The sequence below is a fragment of the Chionomys nivalis genome, chromosome 6 (genome assembly GCF_950005125.1).
Source record: "Chionomys nivalis chromosome 6, mChiNiv1.1, whole genome shotgun sequence".
Lineage (NCBI taxonomy): Eukaryota > Metazoa > Chordata > Mammalia > Rodentia > Cricetidae > Chionomys > Chionomys nivalis.
This window is the reverse complement of record NC_080091.1, coordinates 25,603,370-25,615,830: the sequence shown is the minus strand read 5'-3', so window position 1 is coordinate 25,615,830 and position 12,461 is coordinate 25,603,370. Positions and strand designations below refer to the sequence as shown.

Sequence of the window (12,461 nt, the reverse complement as noted above, 5' to 3'; positions counted from 1 at the left end):
AATTTATTTGTCAGTATAAGATTAAAAATTATAAATGGGAAAGAAAGATGAATTATTTAATATTTGAAAGTATTAATTAAAATATTTTATATCTCTCTGGCATTTCTAGGAGACACATCTCACAGAAAAGTCATTGCTTTTCTGACTCTTATACTCTTTCTGCCCTGAGTGTTGGATGCAGGAGTTATCTTTTCTTCTTTTCTTTTTTTTTCTTACATACATATAGGCAGGCAAAGGCATAAGCAACCCTTGCTCCCCAGACCTCAGGCATGCCAGATTTTCTTCCAAGTTGCTACGGTCCTGAAACAGGAGTTATCTTTTAGATATATCAGTTTGGACTGGGAACCATACCATCTCTTGTTTTCTGCATTTTGTTTGGTTGTTGTGGGAACTCCTTTAGCCAATAGCCTTTAAGATACCTGTCCACTTCGGCATGGTCTCTTATACTATAAATGTAGATGTAATGCTTGTATAGTCTCTCTCTCTCTCTCTCTCTCTCTCTCTCTCTCTCTCTCTCTCTCTCTCTCTCCCTCTCTCTCTCTCTCTTTCTCTCCTGCTGGATTCAGTTCCTGTTCCCTGCTCATGCAAAGGAGTGTGATCTGTGAGTCTGCCCTAAATAAAGAACCCTTCATTACACTCAATTCTGAGCTAGTTTGGGACCACTTTATAGTGTCCATCTACATTTGGTTATGGGTTTTTGTAGTGGTCTCTATCTGTTGCAAAGAGAAGTTTCTATGGTGATGAGTTGAGAACTACACATATCTGTGAATATAAGGATAAATACTTTGAATGTATTTGGATCATGATGGTTTAGTGAATTAGTGATTGTAGGTTCTCCTCCAAGATTCCTACTTCACTCAACATGGCTTCTCTAAACAAAATTTGAAACAACAATGACACCAATGGACATGCTATCATGAAAGCAGGACTCTACAGGCTCCCCAAGTCCAACAAGAACTATGGGCAACAGGAACGCTGAGAGTGAGGGGAATAGTCTTAGCCAGTAAAGAGTTTCATTTTGTTAGCCATTACCAAATGGCCAGCTCTGAGTTCATACACACATACAGGTAACAATATACGGCTGAGAAGGTTGTATTTATGTATTTAGAATATATATGTAAGAACAATTAAAGAAAAAAGGGTTATGATTTTGAGAAGAGGGTGCATAGGAGGTGTTTGAAGAAAGGGAAGGGGGAAATGTAATTATAATTTCAAAAATAAAGTCATTAAAATATTTTGTAGTCCATTGATTATTTGGTTATTTTATGTTACATAATAATCTATTTATAATTACAGTTTTTCTTATTAAAGAAAATATTTATGCTATATTTTCTTCTTTCTCTTTCTGTGGGTCAGTTAGCTATCATTATGGTAATTTACATGTGGAACTTTCCAGACCCAGAGCGTTCTGAAAGGTCCTTTTAGGCGTATAAGCTCTTGCTATGAGTCAGTTTGAATAAGGAGACCTTGAGGATCTCAGCTTCTCCAAGTCTACATTCTAGCTGCTGTTGTGTGTGATTATGGGTGCTTGTGTGTTTGTGTGTATGTATGTATGCTTGTGTGGTATGTGTGTGCTTGCATGTTCTGTGTATGTGTGTGCTTGAGTGTGTGTATATTTGTGTAGGGATATAGTCCCACCCATTGGGGGCATGTTCGCCTTGGGCTAATGTTTACTGATAAATCTGCTGGGCGTGATCCCAGCAGCCCCTTTTCTCTGCTTTTCCTGTTCTCCGTGGGAACCTGTGGTCCTGTAAGTCTATTTCCCTATTAAAGCTGTATATATTTTTATAATCTGTCTACATTCATTTATGTCGTCACATATTTGCGTGTATGTTTGTGGGCATATGAGTGTGTGTGTATGTATTGAACATCTAATTCCAGAAAGGAGAAAGGAAGAGATAATAATCTTTGTATAATGATGCTATGATCAGCTCATGGTTTACAGGCCCAGAGAATCTATTCTGAGCAAGGAAAACACTCTATGTAGGAATATGAACTTATCAGCTGAATATTTTCTTATATTACTTCACATATTTCAGTTAGGTGAATAATACAGATGCATAAGGGCTGACTATTTTCATCTTCTAAAAATGCCATTGATGACCGAGGGACACTGGAAGTTACTAGGCATCTGTACTTCACTGTGAGTTAAGTCTTATATTCCTTTCCTTCGAATACTTAGGTTGACCCCCTTGTCTCTGAAGATCTCACCTGATTTATGAGAAGAGGGAGAAGGAACTGGCCAGACATAGGCAGAGGACTGCATGAAGGCTGGTGAGGGGCAGAGGCTGCAGAGGAAGGGGCAGCCTCGCTAAATAAATAAGGGAAGGGGAATGAAAAGCCACAATCAGTTTTTATCAACAAAAGACCAAATTTTTTTTTAACACTTAACTAAAATGATCCCTGATCTTGACTGAGATGAAAAGACAAAGTAAGAGAAGTTGGCAGAAAGAAAAGTCTTTGGCTTCTCTGCTTTTGGAACCTCTTATATCTGGCTGTAATCCTCTCTGAGAGGAGATTTTAAGCCAATCAACATCTTGACTTTAATTTCTACTTTCTAACTTGAAATTAACAGCATGGCTGCTCTTCATCTCCCTGTCACATGTGTGATACAAAAATAGAACTTTTGATGTTAAGCATCAGAATGGAAGTTAGAGAGCATAGCAACAGACATGTTCCGTGTCAGGTATTGCCTGTGAAGAAAAGCTGCAACACAGCATTTAAATACAACAACAACAACAGAATCCTGGACTTTGTGTTTGTGCATCTGAAGAAAGGGCTGAAAGTTCCTGCTGTACCTTTAGTGAGAAGGCTATAAGAATGAAATCTGGAGCTGATGGGAAAGGAAAAATGCTCACATCACTCCGTGTCTGATTGGTGACAAACACTGGACAGCATAGGAATCCATGTTTCTGTTACTACTGGCAAGGACTGCTGGGATTTGCACATTTAATTGGCAGGACTGTAGGAACAATTTGTTTTCTTCTTATTCCATCTAATCCTTACATGTGAGGTAAAACCTTCTGGTGGACAGCATACTTCTGGTTTCCCTGAAAGGGAAAAAGAAAGACAGCTGAATCTTTACTACCCTCCTCCACAGACACCCACAGCTTTTGCTGATTTACAAAAAAGGTTTGGTCTCAAGTCTCTTCCAAGAGGCTCCTCTTTCCCGCTGGGCACCCAGGTATCACCTCTGAGTCACTCAAGATCAGCGTTGTTCTAGCTTGGTTTTGGTTGCTGTGATAAATACCATATTTAAAGCGAGGCATGGGGAAAGGCATCATTGAGGGAAGTAAGGTCAGACACTGAGGCAGAGACCATGGGGGAAGGTTGCTTGCTGACTTGCATAGTTCCCTCCTTCAACTGTCCAGACCTCTCTGCGCAGGAGTTACAGCACCCATAGTGGGGTGGGCACTTCTATATCAATTAGCAGTGAAGAGAGAGTTCCAGAGACATTTCCACAGGCCACTCTGATGGAAGCAATTCCTCAGCTGAGGTTCCTTCTTCTCAAGCATGTCAAGTTGACAGCCAAGAGCAGCCATCACAAATGTGTTGAGACTTGAAAGCAGCTCTTGTTTGATGTCAGAATTATACAAGACCTGGGGGCATGCCTTACCTACAGGGATTTGTGGAGCTGGTTACACGCATCATTTTAGATCAAGGGTGATCTTCAGGGAATCTAAATTCAAATCCTGTTTTTTCTTTGCTTGCATTGATATCTCAGTTTGCTTCAAATTTATTTGTCTTCAATTTGGTACTAATGCCTTCTTCACCACACAGTTGTGGAATTAAATAAAACTATTAATGAAATACAAAATGTATCTGTACAGTACCCAATATTGGCCATTTTTCAGTCTCCCAAAATCTTTTAGTGTCTAGAGAGAAGGTGAAGTATCAAAACTTGAGTCTAAAAATTTAGAAACTGACACAAAATAAATATCAACCTGAAGCTAAGAGAAAACATCCATATTAAAGTTTTACACACTGGGAAAACAGGACTTATCAAAGAAGAAAATGTATCTTTTATTTTGTCCATGTTACCAGTAACTCTTCAGAGCCTATTAAATGCAAAAATAGTGACAGATCTACATAGGCGTGCCAAATCCTTACTAAGGTAAAAGCTGTATACTGTTCTACTGTCTAGGAAAATTGGGGATGGATTTTCTACTGTGTTGAGGTATGGGGGAGAGGCAGAGAGAACAAGAGGGAGCTCTGTGAAGCACTCTATGTCTATGAGTTAAGACAGAGAGAGAATGGAATGTTAGCATTAGAATAGCCCAAAGGAGTAGCCAGAGACTCCAAAGGACTTCCAGCTTTCCTGAGGTCTTTATGTCAATGATATTAAAATGTTTTGGTCATGAAGGCATACTATGTATTGGGGAAAAAGAAAAAAAAAGCCTTCTAAATGATGTCTCAAAAACTTGTCAAAATTCAAATGCTTAAAACAACTACCTTAATGCACTAAGCATTGTTTTGTCTGTCTCTCTGTGACTCTGTCTTCTTTCTCCCAAAATTCAGTTCTGTCCTCCCCACCTACCTAAGTTCTGCCCTATCAACAGGCCAAGGCAGTTTCCTTATTAACCAATGAAAGCAATACACAGACAGAAGGACCTCCTACATCACCTAACTATTCTGTTGAATAACAGGGAATAAATTTGGATTCCATTTTTTGCTTGGTGTGTCTTCACTAGTGGTGGGTTGAAAGGAAGAAGTTGTCTGTCCATCCCAGGCTGAGGCTTTTCCAGGGGCCCTTTCTTCTTCTAGGTAAGGGGTATTATGGTTCAAAATGTCTTTTTTTTAAATGTAATACTGTTTATTTAACTTCAAAAATATTTCAGCATTCTAAATATACAAAAAATAACAGAATGTTGCAAATTGCGTTTAGGTGCAGAGGGTTCTTGAACTTTCATTGATGCAGTAATTCTTTGCTTCGCTGACAATGATGAGCTCTACAGTTTAAAAACAGCTGAAAATCTACAGCACTTAACTAAAGAAAAAATCCAAACACTTCTCATGCCAGCTGACCCCTCCCCCCTTATACAAAGATTGCTTTCTTCTATCTTGAGATTTTTTTTCTCAGACTTATGTCACCAAATCATTAGTCCTTTCCTTTCTGACAATGGCTTTGACAAAACTTCAGTAATTCAAAATCCTAGCATTTTTTAGTCATATGATAGTAGTAGGGCTGGAGGGATGGCTCAGAGGTTAAGAGCACTGCTTGCTATTTCAATGGTCCTTAGTTCAACTCCTAGCACCCACATAGTGACTCACAACCATGAATAATGAGATCTGGAGCCCTCTTCTGGTAGTAGCCACAGCACTGTATACATAATAAATAAACGAATAAACAAGCAAACAAACAAATAAATCATGTGACTCTTGTCTCTTCACATTTTTCACATAGAGGAAGAGACATCTCTTCCCGAGAAGTGGAAAATACGGCTGTGGACACTTCGATCTTTCCCCAACACACTCCAGTGCTTTCCAAGCGTTAAGGTCATTTAACAGTCACCGGGATGTTGACATCTAGAAGGCCATACTCAGGATAACTTCTTAGTGGAACATGGCACTTGTGTCCAGGACACATGGGCATGTGAAGTCTCTATCTCTGTTTGGTCATCCAAGGAAATAAACCCTGCCTTTTGATGTTTTAGAATTTGGGGTAGATATTCTTCTGCTGTTGATGAATGGGTGAGAGATGCAAACCTTATCAAAGCCAGGTATGCTGGCATGACCTTGTAGGACCAACTGTTCAGGAGGATGGAGTGAGGGAGTCTCTTGAGCCTTGGAGTTCTAGGCTAGACTGAGTAGTGCAGCAAGATCTTGTTTCAACAAACAAGCAAAAGGCCTAGAATCTTATTCTATCCATAGACCATGTAGGCATCTTTGCTCCCTCTTGTGCCATGTGTCCTTTGACTAGAATGATTTCTCTAGACCTGACTCTCTTTATCAATAGGCCCTAAGGATTAGAATGGAAGATGAGGAAACAGCCTGCTAACTTATATTCAAGCTATTCTTTCCTGCCCAGTTAATCAGAGAAGCTGAACAGGGAGTAGATGGTGATTGAAATTTCTATAGAAGTTAATAAAACAGAGGCCATGTCATTCTTTATGCTGATTATTATAGGTGTGAGTTCAGGATGAGGGTAGGGAATGAAATGGAGCTCAAATCACCACTCAGACACTTCCAACAATGTATGAGCTGCAGTTATTATGACTTCCGTCTCGTCAATGGCATTGGAGTATAACTGGGCCCAGGCAGACTTTATGTGAAAGGAACTGTGTGCTATTGTTCTCAGAGAGGAGCAGACCTTGGCAGGTCTATCCCTACCCCTTTCAACTTGAGATTCTGGAAAATATGATTGATTCAAGAGAGGCATAAGGTTAATTACTGTAGAAATAACTGTGCCAGAGCCTGCTATGAAAGGGAAAGATATTTACACTCATTCCCAGAAGTAGGGAATGTCACTGGAAAATCCTAGGGTTAAGAATGGTATAAGAGTGAGCCTAAATTTGCCCAGTAATATAAATTCCAGGAAAGAAAGAAAGGGGAAAGGTGATGGCACTGTGGAAAAAGTGTATCTTCTCAGGAGAGTTCTTCATTTCTTTTAGTATTTTCATTGAATATTTTACTTAACAATTATACATTCCTGTAATGTTTGGGTCCATTCCACTTTCATATCATATCCCCCTACAATTTATTTCCTTTTTAATTATTTTGATGAAGGAGTTACTTTCATTTAATAAAGAAACTGCCTTGGCCCATTTATAGGCCAGCCCTTAGGTGGGTGGAGTAAACAGACAGAATGCTGGGAGAAAGAAGCCGAGTGAAGGAGTCACCATGATTCTCCCACTCCAGACAGACGCAGGTTAAGATCTTTCCTGGTAAGCCAGCTCGTGGTACTACACAGAGTATTAGAAATGGGTTAGATCAATATGTAAGAGCTAGCCAATAAGAGGCTGGAACTAATGGGCCAGGCAGTGATTAAAAGAATACAGTTTCCGTGTAATTATTTCGGGGCATAAGCTAGCCATGTGGGCGGCTGGGTGCCGGGGACGCAGCCCTGCCGCACATATTACAACATTATTTATCCGATTTTATATACTTATTTCTTTCTCAATGGGCTTTGCTTAACATTCCTATTGCAGCCGGGCAGTGGTGGCGCACGCCTTTAATCCCAGCACTCGGGAGGCAGAGGCAGGCGGATCTCTGGGAGTTCGAGGCCAGCCTGGTCTACAAGAGCTAGTTCCCGGATGGGCACCAAAGCTACAGAGAAACCCTGTCTCGAAAAAACCAAAAAAAAAAAAAAAAAAAAAAAAAAAAAAAAAAAAAAAAAAAAATTCCTATTGCATCGTAGATGCTGAAGGGAAATTGTTCAGGTGGATCTACAATAGAATCAGGGGCACATGCTGACAGGTGCCCACTGGAATCATTTGTGGCTCACCATATTTACTTAAATATAGATGGGAAAGAAGGTTCGAGAGACAAACCAGCCTTACCTAAATCAGAGCTCAAAACCGTAAGAACAAGGAGCAGTTGGTGAGGGAAAGTCCTGGAAATATACAGCTTGTGGTCTTCTCATGTGTTGTCCTTCTATTGGGGTTCATGTGGTCCCTTGCTAATCTGTGACAGCTGCCTTCACTGAGCGGAAGGCAGTGATGAATGTCACATGACTGGAAAGTATGTGGTCCACCAGGAGTAAATGTCAAATTCACAGCTTCCTGTGAATGCTGGGGAGTGAGGCTCATGGGAGAGACATATGTATTTAAGGTTTGCAAGTCTATACAATCTGAAATGAATGTCCGGGAAGAACAGTGTGACATGGCTGGTGAGTCTAAATCAGGGCTATTATTTTTTATTAAATATTAATGCTACGCATTCCTGCAGGGTGCAGAGAGCAGATGTTAGACCTGACATCCTGTCGTTTTTATCAATGTCTGGATTTCCAATGTCTACTAAATCTGATAGTATAGAACACAGGAAGGGATAATTAATCCTTAATTTCCATGGTTATCTGCTGACATTGGGCCCTAGAGAATCTGTAACTCTCTTTTGAATATCTGTTTAGAGGCAGAGATAAGCTGAGATGGTCTAGTCTCCCAGCAAATTGTTCCATGGGGCCTCTGGCTGGACAGCAGCCCATTCTGAAAGCACATTTTTTTCTTGTTAGTTTTAAGAAAATAAGTAAACTTCAAATAAGGTTTGCTTTAATAGCAAAGACCTTCATTGAGGATTCTGGTTTTTCTTTCTACCTTACATCCCTAAGTCATTTCTATTAACATCACCTTAGATTTAAAACGTAAATAATGAATTACTAGCCAACTAACTAATGAATTAACTGCCATTCAATAGTCAAATCCATGCTGAGAAACTGTCCATGTAGAATCCATGCAGGTGGTAGAACTTATCTTGAGCAATTTCACAGTGACATAAAAAGTGGCTTATGGTGATTTAGTACCCGGAAGTATTTCCTAAGTAGAAAGCCCTGGAAAGAACAATTTGAAAATCATTCTTGGTCAGGTGCAGCTTATAGTGGGCCTATTCATAGGAAAAATATGTCCATGAAATTACATTATTTACATGAAAAAAAAACCAGACACACATTTACCCTGTAATACCCTGTTGTCTTACGATTATTTAAATGCTTCTGGCCAACATGCTGCAATTTCAGTTATGTCCTTAAGGGAAGGTGGCCTGTGGAAAGAGAGAGAAAGGAGATGTCTTGTCCTCAGGCCTGGACATGAAATCCTTCCTGTAATTGTTTTTATAAAAGATGAGGTAAAATTGGGCTCATGGAAACCTGCTGGGTGCTAGAGGGGATGGCTCAACTTAGTGGTTTAGAGTACTTGCTGCTCTTCCAAAGAGCTGGGGTCCAGTTCTCAGCACCCACATCGAATGGCTCACAACTTTCTGTAACTCCACCTTCAGGGGAACAGATACCCTCTTCTGGTCTCTGAAAGTGCATGTCGCCCCTTACCCCCTTGTGTGTGCAGGTGCTTGAGTACACACACACACACACACACACACACACACACACAGAGAGAGAGAGAGAGAGAGAGAGAGAGAGAGAGAGAGAGAGAGAGAGAAATAATAAAACAAATCTTAAAAATTGACTAAACCAAAACCAAAAGCTGCTGGTGTACTGAAATGAATGGTGGGTTCTCCTTCCCACTTGGGAAAGGACAAAACATGCTACCATTCAGTACCCATGAGGCTTAGTTTCTGCTCTTAGCCTAGGAAATTTGCTCGTTGACTCAAGGAATGAAGTAAGGCTCTCTAGTCTTTATTGAAATTCTAGCCTATAGAAGTAAGAGGTATCTGTAGCTCTGTTTGTTTGTTTGTTTTTGAGACCAGGTCTCCTGTAACCAAGGCTATCCTCGAACTTGCTGTATAGCCAAGCATGACCTTGATTTTTGATCCCCTGCCCTTCATTTCTCATGTGCTGGAATAACGGGCATATGTAACCATATATCAGGTTAAAAGCCGCTTTTTGAAGGTAATTTCTAGGAAGTGGTGTGACAGAGGAATGGAACCCCCTTTGACAAGAGATTTGAGTTGAGAAGAGACAGTATGGGGGACCTTGGATGAGACTCTGCAACCATATTATAGGACGTGCTTCTGGAAGCAGGGCCAGAGACCTGGCCATGGTATAATTCTAAGGGTACCGAGACCGTGTGGTACCCAAAGTCTTACCATGTGATCCGATCAGCAAAGGTCAGCATGGGCACTGATGGAACCTTGTTAAAAAGAAAATACGCATTTCCTTGACTAGTGTACCAGTGAGTTGATGAACACACAGGGCAGATTAGTGGGCAACTGTACATGTAAGAAGCCACGACAAAGCTAAGAGGAGGATCTGACTGCTTGTTAAAATCTGTCACCCCATGGATTACCAGGCTGGATCTGGCTGATCTGGTTGGGTATGCAGGTGTCCCCTTCCTCGTCCACTGTTCCATGTGTATCCCTCCTAAAGCTGCAGAGCTCAATGGAAGAGGACAACCTTCTCTAAGAAAGGCAAGAGGATGGGTCAAAAGTAGCTGTGCTGCCCTGCTAGAATCCCCGAACAGGTCTAGGCAAGTCTCATAGCAACAGTATATACAACTGGCAATTACTTATGGCCATAGAGATGGTGGGGAAAGCCTAGGAATAGATTTTCTTTCTATGGATGCCAAATCTAGGTTGGAAGCTCAGTTGGAGGACCCACGCCACCAAGTAGCTGCAGAATAAGCAGCTGAGAAGCTAAGAGCCACTGGAAACACATTTTACTCTCTTTCTAGGATCTAGCTAGGTGGAACACTGCCATTTAGCACATAGGCTAGTATCCCTATATATTATGTCTCTAAGAGGACCAACCCTAAGCACCTGATCATCTTATGCCTGTTCTCTAGTTAACAGACACGGTGACCCAACCCCAGACTCTAAAGTAGTGAGAAGCTGTAAGACAGGTAGACACAGCTCCTACCGACTCTCTGCTTATCATCTGGATCCCTAGCCTCGGCTTCGCTCCTGAGTTTCTGTCAACAGACTGAGGAGGCATAAACATGGCCTGAGCAGAAACTTAGGAGATGTTTATGGCCATGGAACCAAAACACAGAAGGAGACAGGTGGGCGAAATTTGCCTAGGTTGCCTCCATGCGAATAAATCACGAGGTCTAGTTCATTTAGTGGGGGAAATGGAGCCTTCCTGAAACAAACCTGTTCCGTCCCCCACTCCCCAGATTTTTTAATGTGCCTTTTTCATGGGTTTTGCTTTCAAATCTGCATGAATTATTTTTCTTCTATTAAATATTAATGTACCTCTCTCGGTAAAAGAAGGGGGCAAATTAGGTCTGGTACACGTCTTCCCCACACTATTTACTGCTGCTGGGAGACTGAAGCAAATGCCAGCTCCCAACACATTATTAAATCAGGCCTGTGCGGAGCCCAGATGTTACCCTGATCCAGGCTGAAATGCAGGCTGCAAAACAAACAGGGGTGTGTACCAGGTCTGCTCCAGCAGGCTTTGTCTTCCGCATCCTCATTGTACCTTTCCTACCCGGCGTCCCACCCCGCCCACCTTTCCCACCCAGCTTGCCCACCTAGCCCTGGGAAAAATTGCCCTCAGCTGGCACAGAACAGTAGTTGCGTGAAAGGGAATTTTTTTTTTAAGCCTGTTATTTTTTTTCCCCCAATGACTCTTTCTACTTGATTAGCTCAGGATCAATATGTCTGTGGACAGAATGTGATGGGGAAAATGATTTATCAGTGTCAGAGGGAGGCTGGCCTTTATTCCATGTGGTTCTCCTCTCCCTAGTGCGCGCACACACACACACACACACACACACACACACACACACACACACACACACAGAGAGAGAGAGCTCTTACTTTGCAATTCTTTTTTTTTTATTATTTTCTCATCTAAATTTTATCGACTTTATGGTCAAGATGAATTTGGTCTCCTTTTCAGAAGCATATTCTTTCATTCCTAAATCATAACTCTGAATGAACTCTAATGTTTCTGAAGAAAGTTATTCTGCATGGACTGAGTTTAGGCAATAAGCCCTCCAAGCCCTTCTGTCTAAGAAACATGGAGGCACGGAACGAGCACTGGTTTGCGTAATTTCCGAATAGTGACAGTGTGGCTTAGAGAAAGTGATTTAGCCTGTGCAGGTGGTCGTATCAATAGTATGGTCATCATTATCATTATGATGTCATCCTTTCCAACATTAATTCTTTTACCATTATCTTTCCAAAAAAAAAAAAAAAGCAGCCAGGTAGGTAGTGGGGGTTGTGGGGGTTGGAGTGGGCCTGAGACCCTCTTTTCAACAGGCTCCCGGGCAGTTTTGATGATATTCCTCTGACCATCACAATTTGAGAAGTGAGGTCTTTGTGACTCGAAATGACATAATTCTTGGGAAAGTGTCATGCAAACTGAGAGATCAGATCACTGATAAATCTTGGTTTATCCTTGTTTCCTTCCCAGAGAAGACTCTGATCTTTATCCCCGTTTTCAATTTAGCAACAACTCCTATGGTGTTACTGCAGGAAGGTATAGTCATTCAGCCATTTGGGATCCCTTCCTCCCTGGCTAAGCCACTGTCTCCGTCCATTACATCACCATTACTGAACACCACAGACCAGTGGCTCGAAGTGAACAGAAGCTCCTTTTCATGACTTTAGACGGTCAAGGTCAAGATGCCAGCAAAGTTGGAAATCTGCTGAGGTCCGTTTCTCCCTAGATGGGAGACTCTTTGCTGTTATCTCAGGAGGTAGATGGGACAACTGTGTTCCGTAAGGTTGCTTTTGATTTGATGCTTTTAGCTAGCAAAGTTTCGTGGCTATATTTCCATACATATTGTCTTTGGCAGAGTTTCTATTGCTGTGATAAGGACCATAGCCAAAAGCAACTCGGGGGGGGGGGGAAGGGTTTGTTTCAGCTTTCAACTCTCAGGCTATTCCCCATCACCAAGAGAAGTCAG

General features: G+C 41.4%; 1 non-coding gene across 1 annotated transcript; it reads right to left on the bottom strand.

Moving 5' to 3' along the window:
• Positions 1-218: 218 nt before the first annotated feature.
• Positions 219-339, bottom strand: LOC130876636 (small nucleolar RNA SNORA67). The gene has a single exon (XR_009057296.1). It is a non-coding gene; the product is annotated as a small nucleolar RNA SNORA67 (small nucleolar RNA).
• Between the last annotated feature and the right edge of the window lie 12,122 nt (positions 340-12,461).